Genomic DNA, 10,900 nt, shown 5'->3' with positions numbered 1-10,900 from the left:
TGTTGAAGAAATACTCTAAGGTTTGGGATGGGACCCTTGGTGAAATTAATACCGCGGTCCACCGGATCGACCTGGTTCCGGAGACCAGGCCCATCGCACAAGCTCCCTACCGAGCCGGTCCAAAGGCTCCGGAGGTCGAGGACGCAGAAGTACGGAAGTTGTTAGTGTAGTAGAACGTGCCGCGCCCGACCGGCTTCGGGTGACCGGAGCTGCGACACGTCGTACTGTAGTTCGAGGCGTGCGAGACGCGACGAGTGTCGTGCACACGTGTAGTAAGAACCACAACACAAGACAGAAGGGAGTTCGGTAGCTGGTTGGTAGAGGTTTTGGTAGAACGGTGTGGGTTCGACACAACGATGCCACGAAAGGCAGATCGACGTCCTCGACGTGGTAACTCGACGCCGTGCGGAGGCGACGCCGTCACGGAGGACGAATCCCGGCGCTATGCGGAGCGCTCGTCGTGCGTTACCCCTGCGGTGGAGTACTTTTCGTTGCACTCGATGTACAAAAAGAGAAGACGAGAACGTAGTCAGGCGAAAGACTTAGGCACAATACCAAGGGACAAAGGGGTTGGCCCTCGAGATGACGCCACCGCGTTGATCGATCCCCCACTCGAGACCTTCCCCTTCCCTACTTTATTATATCTACTACAGTAGTCCCCGTTCTTACAGTTCCAGACTGTAACAGACTGTAACGGTACGACTACACGTCAGGCAGTAACGGTCCTGCACTTGGGCGCCAGCGAGGTACGCCAGTATCATACATTAGACGGTATGATTCGAGTACAGTACGTACACGGACGCGAATTGCGCTGCCCAACTTACCGGGTGATAAGGTAATTACCTTTCGAATTGGGAATTAACCAATGCGGTCCTTGTCATACACCATTGGGTGTTCGAGTACAGTATGTACACTAGTGAACACTTGGCGATATACCACAGTTAGAAGCAGGAGTCATCGAACCGGCGCAGTCAGAATGGGCGTCGCCCGTTTTATTAGTGCCCAAGCCGGACGGCTCAATGCGCTTTTGCGTAGACTACGGCACGTTAAACGCGGTGAAGGTGAAGGACACGTACCCTTTGCCGCGCATGGACGAGTGCCTGGACTCGCTTGGTGACACCAAGGTTTTCTCCGCGTTGGACGCGATCTCGGGGTACTGGCAGATGCCAAGTCCCGAAAGCGACCGCGACAAAACCGCATTTTCGTGTCACTCAGGTTTGTACCGATTCTCAAGAATGCCCTTCGGGCTTACCAACGCGCCGGCGACGTTTCCGAGAGCCATGGATATACTGCTCTCTCCGTTCCGATGGAAGTCGTGTCTGGTGAATTTGGATGATATCATCATCTTCAGCAAGTCTTGGGAAGAACACATTGTTCATGTTGATGAAATACTGTCTGTATTAGAGAAGGCAGGAGTGAAGCTCAAGCTTCGCAAGTGTGAATGTTTCGTCGAAAGGATCAATTACCTGGGCCATGTCGTTCGGCCAGGTACATTGGAGGTTGATGCCGCTCGCATCGCGGCGTTGGAACAAGTGAGGTACCCTCAAACGCAGACCCAGCTCAGAAGCTTCTTGGGACTTTGTAATGTGTACCGTCGGTTTGTCATACATTACGCCAAATTCGCGCATCCGCTCAATCAACTATTGAAGAAGGGACAACCGGCCCAGTTGGAAGGATTCGACGAACCGTGGAAGAAAGCTTTTCTATAAGCTATAAGCTTATATAAGCTTATATATAAGCTCAAGGACGCCATCTTGGCACCACCGGTGTTGGCGCTGCCGAAAAAGGACCTACCGTACTCGGTAGATACCGATGCAAGCGACTATCAAATAGGCGCTGCATTATTTCAAACGCATCTGGATGCGCAACGTAAACCCATCGGGTTCTTTTCAAGAACGTTAGCCGCAGCCGAGAGAAACTATTCTGTATCAGAAAAGAATGTCCAGCGGCAATTCGGGCCGTACAGACTTTAAGACCATATCTATATGGCGAGCACTTCATTGTCCATACCGACCATGCCTCATTGAGGTGGTTGATGAACGTAACCGACCCCAGCGGGAGATTAATCCGATGGAGGCTCCGCCTCTCGGAATTTGATTTTGAAATCAAGTACAAGAAGGGCAAGGCGAACAGCCAAGCTGATGCCCTGTCAAGATTGCGGACCGCAGGAGAAACCGTCGACGATATCGACGACGAAATCCCATGCTTTATGGCCGAACCGGCCGAGGGTAAAGTGGAGGACGAGGACAGTTTTGACGCGTTAAACGACATCCTCGCTCTTGAGGGGGGGACCGCCTCTGATCGCCTCGATAAATTCCAAGCTGTCACTCCGGAGGAGATCATTCGCGAGCAAGCCGTCGACCCCTTCTGCAATCGCATCAAGGAAGAAATGGACGCCGGAAAGGTGAGAACGTTGAGCATGGAGACCGAGGAACTCGAAGGAACTCTATGCCGTACCGCGGCGGAGTTTGTACAAGTGGTGATACCACAATCATTAAGGGACCGCGTCCTAAGGTTGAGCCACTACGCAAAATTGGCAGGCCACCCGGGAAGCAGGAAACTTTACAAGACATTGAGAAGATATTTTTACTGCCCTACGATGGCCCTAGACTGCTATGCAGTCGCGAAGAATTGCGCCGCATGTGCGCGGGAAAGGGTGAAGTTAAGAAGAAACACGAAGAAAATGAAGCTGTTCACGCCCAAAGCTCCGCTGGAGTTTGTCGCAATCGACATCCTCGGCGAGCTAATTACAACTAAACGAGGGAATCGGTATATTCTCGTGATCAGCGATCGATACTCGAAACTGGTACGAACCGCACCGTTGAAGAAGATATCAGCTGCGCACATCGCACAAGCCTTCGTTCACCATTGGGTATTCGTGTACGGACCGCCGGTCAAGCTGCTGTCCGACAATGGAACACAGTTCACGGCCCGGTTCTTTCAGAACGACTGCCGACTTCTCGGCATACGCAATGTGTTCACGACTACGTACCACCCGCAAACCAACGGCCAAGTTCAGAGGTTTAACCGCACGCTGACTTCCGCGTTGCGAAAATATGTTGGAGAGCATCCCAAGGACTGGGACCTATTTAGCGACGCTGTGACGTTCGCATACAACACGCAAGTTCATCGAACTACGAACATCGCGCCCTTCGAGCTGGTGTTAGCTCGGGCGCCGAGAAGCATTGCGTTACAAGCACAGCCAGGTTTGGAAGGATTTAGTTCGAATCGAGCGTACTACCTGAAATGGCAGTGGTGGTTGGAAAGCCTGATGAAAGGCGCTGATAAGAGCTTGCGGAAAGAACAAGCGCGCTACAAGCGAAACTTCGACGCAAGGCTCCGCAAGCCGAAGTATGACATCCCTTCAGGATCATACGTATTCCTTCGAAAGGAGCAAGGTACGGCCACCGAGCCGAAACATAAGTTGGCACAAGTGGCTACGGGTCCGTATCAAGTGAAGGAGTCAACTGAAAATACGGTCGTCATTGCCATCGGCGACCAAGAAGAGGGCGTGTCGCGAGATAGGTTCGAATTAGCCCCTAGTCCCATGGACTACACGCCGATAATCGGGCTACGACAAGCGCTACAGTTCCTCAATCGAGAAGGGGAACGAGAAGAACCCGCCGCGCAAGCGAAGAATAGGACGGATGAAGGACCGTTGGTAAATCAGGAAGCTGCGGGCATCCCGCCCGATCCACAAGAGATGGGAGGTTCAGAAGAGCAGGATGAGGATGAGTCGCTGGCTCTTCGGAAGGGGGAAGGACAGTTAGACACGCAGGAAGAAGGAGCCGAGAGTCAGTGTAGCATAACAGCGGTTCACGATTAGATTTAGATTAGATCAATATGAGCCGCACGCACGCACACGTGTACTGCGCATGTACCCCACGTGTACAGGGGCGCCCGCACGCACGTGCACACGTGTACCACACGTGTGGGAAGCGCGCATACCCACGTGTACTATACGTAAATGTAGTGCAATAATGGGCTCTACAGGGGGGTGAAAAGGAAGGAAAATATTTGGATTTGGATATGAAAAGTAGTCCGGGTTGGGGGGGACACACGTGTGAATAATTGCACAGTTTTAATTTTTAATTATTTTATTTAGTTAATTAGTTGGCATTAATTTTGCTGACACTAGATTAGATCTAGGATCTAGCGCCGCGAGCTACTGTAGGGGCTCCGGCGGGGCGATATATACCTTAGCCCTCTGACCACCAAGTCAGTAAAGGTAACCCGAGTTGCCGGAGTTGAATGTCGCCTTGGTCGAAGTCCGTCTCTACCAAGACGCTCCCTTTTACCCAAGCCTACGGCATCCTCTATCGCTCGGGGTTCCCTTTTCTTTTTCCTTTATTTCCCTATCCTTTTCTATCCCTAACCCTACCTATTTTTCCCTTATCTTGTGTTGGTGCCATCGGCCTCGGTTGCAACCGAACCGGTGTAGGTGTCTCGAGCCATCGGGCGACACAGTTGACGTAGCGCTGCTACTGTGACCCATTTTTCCGACGGAGACTGTTGCAACGACGTCTCCCTCGAAGGGCTTCGTCGTAGTACGAGCCAGTGTTGGTACCATCGGTGTCGGTCGCGACCGAACCGGTGTAGGTGTTTCGAGCCATCGGGCGGCACGGTTGGCGTAGCGCTGCTACTTTCATTTCATCCCGTCGGGCTGCGTTGCGACGCCCCCGTCGAAGGCCTCGTCGCGTCACAAGGTGTCGAAGAAGCTCAACGAGCATTGGCCTTACAACCCAGTGGAACCGGGGTACCTACTTACGCGCCCCACCCCACACTCGTCGAGCAGATCTCTTCGCAAGTCTCTACCACACCGATGCCGGGCCGGGCAATTTCTCTGTGCCCCCCCCCCTTATCAGGGATCTGAGCTACTACGAGTCGCAAGCTCGTTTAAACGGAGAAGGGAGAGTCGGACACTCTGTAGCGCTGTGCCATCGGCAGTTCTTCTTTTTGTTGCTGTTGTTGTTTTTGCTGGACCATCGGACCGCGGTCTCTGCCCGACAGGCGCATTGCACTACAAAAGTGGTCTCCCGACCTAGAACTTGTTTTGTCTACGACAAGGAAGTTGGTCTGGGTAACGGACTCTTTTTTTATTTTCTTTTTGTTTGTAACCTTTTTGCTGCGTAGGTCCGCTCGTACGAGCTATGTTGGCAAGCGCCCCCGGAGACGTCGGTCCCGGGGCGAGTAGAAGCGGATCGGCACGAGCGTCGAGGATCCCGAGGGGTCCTCGCACCCGGAGCCAGGCCAATACGGGCACGGACCCCGGAGATCAAGAATCCCCTACGGGGATAGCCGCCGACAAGACTGACCTCGACGAGAAGTTGGAGAATATGAGCAGCGAAATTCGCGAAGAAGCGAAGAAAAATCTCGAGGCTGAATTAACCCTCGTCCGGAAGCAACTGGAGTTGCAAGCCTCCGAGTTCCACGCCGTTTTAGGAGAACTATCGGCTCGAGTGGATCTCGTCGAGAAGGAGCGAGGTGAGGCAACCGACGGTCCGGAGCCGGAGGTCCTAGCTTTGTTGAAAATTTCGGTCAAGGACGCAAGGCGCGACGCGAATCAAGCTTTGGAGTCCTTGGGGAAATTTAGAAGCAGTATCGACGACAAGTTTGACCGCGCAGCTCATCGCCTCAAGGACCTCGAACAGATTGCCGGGCAAGAGCCGCTCCCAACGGGTCGAGAAGGCGACCGTCTATCGAAGAAGGACAAGGCCGCGGTACAGCGGAGTTCCAAGTCGAAGACTTCGAAGAAGAATCTGCGACGCAGGAGCAAGAGTCACTGTAGTGACGAGCCGGAGGACCAAGACTCAATGACCGAGTCCAATGGCCTTTCCGAAGATGGTGACGACGGCTTGTCGAACCATGCCAGCGATTCCGAACATCGTTCAGAGGAAGGGAAAGGAATTTCGCGGGGCAAGAAAATTGCCTCCAGACGGGGCGGGATAACTTCGTCCGCCTCGCGGAGAGACAAGGACGCGGAGCCCGAAGATGTCGCAACGCGGCGCGGGCCGCGATGGGAGGCGTTGGAGGAGCTGAATCCGACCAAATACCTCTTCAAGAAATTACTTTCGTACCGAACGTACCGTTTGCGGAACCCACAGACATATTTGTCAAATTCCCGGCGGACCGCCGTGCGAAAAATCAGGAGAGATATTCCGCCTAAGGTGAAGAACGACAACACGTTCACAGGTGAGGACGGAGTCCTTGTGTTGGATTTTTTGGCAAAATTAGTTCAAGAGTTCGATTCTCAAGAAATGAACGAGGGGCAAGCGATCCGCTTGTTGCCCGAATTTCTAAGTGGCGTCGCCTTGAGACAGTACACTTCTGTGTCTCAGACGGCCGGATCCCATCACGGAAAGCTGTCCGTTTGGCCGGAGGCCGTACAGTGGTTGTTGAGGAGTTTCGCAACCGACGAGGCGATCCGTCAAGCCGTGCTCGCATTTCGAGAAGTTCAGCAAAGACCGTCTGAAGACGAGATGGAATTTTATATCCGTCTGACGGACGCGAGCAAATCGATGTGGAAACGTACATTCGATGGAAGAACAAATGACGATGTTTATTGAAGGACTCGATTCGAGTATCAAGCCGATGGTATCTCAATACCGACAAGACAATCGGGACGTTTCGTTTTTGAGACTAGTTAATTACGCGAAGGCGCATGGCTCGGCGAGCCGCGCTAAGGACAAGAAGACCAAGAAGGTCACGATTCGGACGCCGTCGACGATCAGGGGGGGTAAGAAGCCGAGGGCTTCTTATCCCGGTCGCAAGAGTCACGCCGCCGTCCATTTGGCCGAGTCCATTTCCGCGTCAGATGAGCGCGGTGCGCACGGAGACAGCGAAAGTCAGTACGAAGGAGCATTGGTAGCCGAAGGCAATTTTATTGAGCCATCGGAGGGCTACGGACACGAAGACTACGGGGCAAGTGGGTCGTCAACTCTCCCAACGCCCACGTACACGAAGGAGTCGTTTTCAGAGCCCACGGATCCCGTAATGACGTTCCGGGGGCGCGGCCACACGCCGGCGCCGCGCATTCCGATGGAGGACAAGGTTACGACGTTTCGAAGGCCAGGCTGGATGGGGAGGCCGCAACATCAAGGGAGGCCGCCGGCCCGTGGAGGACCTAGGCCGCAATATCCCGTCAAGAAGCACGGACTGGTGTGCTATCATTGTTATGAAAAGGGGCACGCCGCACCAACGTGCATACTTTCCCTCAGGGAAATGCATCGAGTTTTGGAAAATCATGAGGCGTTGTCTCCGATGGAGAGGTTAGGAATACCCTCGACGAGCTATCTGAAGGTCAAGAATTGGTTCGATTCGCAGACGGCGACCACGCCGAGTGCTTCAACGCCGAGGCCGAACCAACCCTTCAGAGGGCCTGCCGCGGGGCCCGCGTCGCCGGACGTGAGAAGGGTCCCGCAGCGGCAGGAAAACTGGAGAGGGGAATCTCGCGTGAGCCGCGAGAGGTACAGGGTCGACGTACTGTGCCCGGGGCTCAGCCCCGTTCCCCGTCTCTAAAGGAAAAATTTGGCCCCGATGAGGAGGTTGATGGGTGGGTGGATAAGCCCAAAGGGCCAGCTTAAGTTAAGAAAATTTTGAGCCGAACCAGAGATCATCCGTTGGAAGAAGTTCGAAGACCCTGGTATAGGGTTAAGCGAAGGGAGTGTCCCGAGAAGATTTTGGTTCTTGCGCGAAAAAACTATAAAGTTTACGCGGACATTGGACCAATAGTTGGATTGATGAGCCGGGTGTTGTTTGTATTAGACACCGGCGCGGGACCAAACCTTGTGCGAAAATCGGAACTCCCAGCTGGAATGGAATCTCTAGTGTCCTACGGACCGACCCAAGATATCAGCGACGCGAACAATAGGCCACTCCGGACTCTCGGCACAATTAGAATGCCTGTGAGGCTTGGAAGATTTGTGGCCGCAGCCGAGTTTATTGTATGCGAAAAACTAGCCGTCCCGCTAATTCTAGGCGTGGACTACTGTGACCGGTTTGTGGAAGCAATTTATCCAAGGAAGAAAACGGTTGAGTTGGCGGATTTCTCGGAGGTTCCGATAGTTAGGCGGTTCTCGACGGGAAAAGGGAAGAAGAATCTCGTCCCGGGAGAGGACGAGAATGATGGAAAGGGGGAGCGAATTTCCCCTAAGGTAAAAGTGGCAAGAGCCACGACTATCGAGCCAGGGACGCAACGCGTCGTGGAATGCACCTCGAAGAGGGCGGGCTTGGTTGTGGTTCAGCCGTACTCTTCGTTGTACGAAAGGCCCGGGTTGACGTGCACGAATGGTGTCGTTCAGGTTGAGCCTGACAGGCCATTTCGTTTACTCGTTGCGAATTTTAGGACGTACCCTGTCAGGGTGCAAAAAGGCCAAGTGGTGGCAGAATTATTACCGCACCCGAGAGCCGCGCTCGAGAGCAAAACCACCATTGGTGAAGTTCTCGGAATTCAAGAAAGGAAGAAGGAGAATTTTCCTAATTCCACCAAGACGTCTACGGCCAAACAAGATGCGAACCGTCGGATCAAGGCCGCGAGGACCAGCCAGAAGAACGGTCGGCAGGGCTCTCCGCGTCGGTATCTACGAAGCCGCAACGCAGAATTGAGCCGCCACCGCCGGACGTGGAGGACCTCGACCTGAGCCACGTGCCGGACCGGCTGCGCGAGCGGTTCCGTCGGATGTTGAAGAAGTATTCAAGGATGTGGGATGGGACGCTTGGCGAAATTAATACCACGGTCCATCGGATCGAGCTGATCCCCGAGACTCGTCCCATCGCACAAGCCCCGTATCGGGCCGTGCCTAAAGCCCGCGAAGTAGAAGATGCAGAGGTGCAGAAGATGTTTGAGGCAGGAGTGATAGAACCATCGCAATCAGAATGGGCGTCGCCCGTGTTGCTGGTGCCCAAGCCGGACGGGTCAATGCGTTTTTGCGTAGACTACCGCAGGTTGAACGCAGTGACGGTGAAGGACACGTACCCTTTACCGCGTATGGATGAGTGTCTAGATTCGCTTGGTGACACCAAGGTCTTCTCCGCGTTGGACGCGATTTCGGGATATTGGCAGATGCCTATCCCTGAGTGCGATCGCGACAAGACCGCATTTTCGTGTCACTCAGGTCTGTATCGCTTCTCAAGAATGCCCTTCGGGCTAACCAACGCGCCAGCGACGTTCCAGAGAGCAATGGATATCCTGCTCTCCCCGTTCGGTTGGAAATGCTGTTTGGTGTACCTGGATGATATAATAATTTTTAGCAAGTCATGGGAGGAGCACATCGTGCACGTGGATGAAATACTTTCCGTATTGGAAACGGCAGGTGTCAAGCTCAAGCTTCGCAAGTGCGAATTTTTCGTGGAAAAGATCAAGTACCTGGGCCACGTCGTCCGCCCAGGTACTCTAGAAGTCGATGTCGCGCGAACCGCCGCGTTGGAACAAGTGCGGTACCCGAGAATACAGACACAGCTTAGAAGCTTCCTGGGACTTTGCAATGTCTACCGCAGGTTCGTTCCGCATTATGCGAAAATTGCGCAACCTCTAAACCAACTGTTGAAGAACGGACAACCGGTCCAGTTGGAAGGATTCGACGAACCGTGCAAGAAAGCTTTTCAAAAGCTCAAGAACGCCATCCTGGCACCGCCGGTGTTGGCGCTGCCGAAGAAGTACCTACCCTACTCGGTAGATACCGATGCAAGCGACTATCAAATCGGCGCTGCATTATTTCAAACACACCCGGATGCGCAACGTAAACCCATCGGGTTCTTTTCAAGAACGTTAGCCGCAGCCGAGAGAAACTATTCTGTATCAGAAAAGAATGCCTAGCGGTAATTTGGGCCGCACAGACTTTAAGACCATATCTATATGGCGAGCACTTCATCGTGAATACCGACCATGCCTCATTGAGGTGGTTGGCGAACGTAACCGACCCCAGCGGGAGATTAATCCGATGGAGGCTCCGCCTCTCGGAATTTGGTTTTTAAATCAAGTACAAAAAGGGAAAGGCTAACAGACAGGCTGACGCTTTGTCAAGGTTGCGGACTGCAGGAGAAACCGTCGACGAAATCGACGACGAAATCCCATGCTTTACGGCCGAACCGGCCGAGGGTACAGTGGAGGACGAGGAAAGTATTGACGCGGCAGACGACATCCTCGCTCTTGAGGGGGGGACCGCCCCTGATCGCCTCGATAAATTCCGAGCTGTCACTCCGGAGGAGATCATTCGCGAGCAAGCCGTCGACCCCTTCTGCAATCGCATCAAGGAAGAAATGGACGCCGGAAAGGTGAGAACGTTGAGCATGGAGACCGAGGAACTCGAAGGAACTCTATGCCGTACCGCGGCGGAGTTTGTACAAGTGGTGATACCACAATCATTAAGGGACCGCGTCCTAAGGTTGAGCCACTACGCAAAATTGGCAGGCCACCCGGGAGGCAGGAAACTTTACAAGACATTGAGAAGATATTTTTATTGGCCTATGATGGCCCTAGACTGCTACGCAGTCGCGAAGAATTTCGCCGCGTGTGCGCGGGAAAGGGTGAAGTTAAGAAAAAACACGAAGGAAATGAAGCTGTTCACGCCCAAAGCTCCGCTGGAGTTTGTCGCAATCGACATCCTCGGCGAGCTAATTACAACTAAACGAGGGAATCGGTATATTCTCTTGATCAGCGATCGATACTCGAAACTGGTACGAACCGCACCGTTGAAGAAGATATCAGCTGCGCACATCGCACAAGCCTTCGTTCACCATTGGGTATTCGTGTACGGACCGCCGGTCAAGCTGCTGTCCGACAATGGAACACAGTTCACGGCCCGGTTCTTTCAGAACGACTGCCGACTTCTCGGCATACGCAATGTGTTCACGACTACGTACCACCCGCAAGCCAACGGCCAAGTTCAGAGGTTTAACCGCA

This window comes from Chondrus crispus, genomic scaffold (genome assembly GCF_000350225.1).
Source record: "Chondrus crispus Stackhouse genomic scaffold, scaffold_51, whole genome shotgun sequence".
In the NCBI taxonomy this organism is placed as follows: domain Eukaryota; phylum Rhodophyta; class Florideophyceae; order Gigartinales; family Gigartinaceae; genus Chondrus; species Chondrus crispus.
This window is presented reverse-complemented; position numbering follows the sequence as displayed.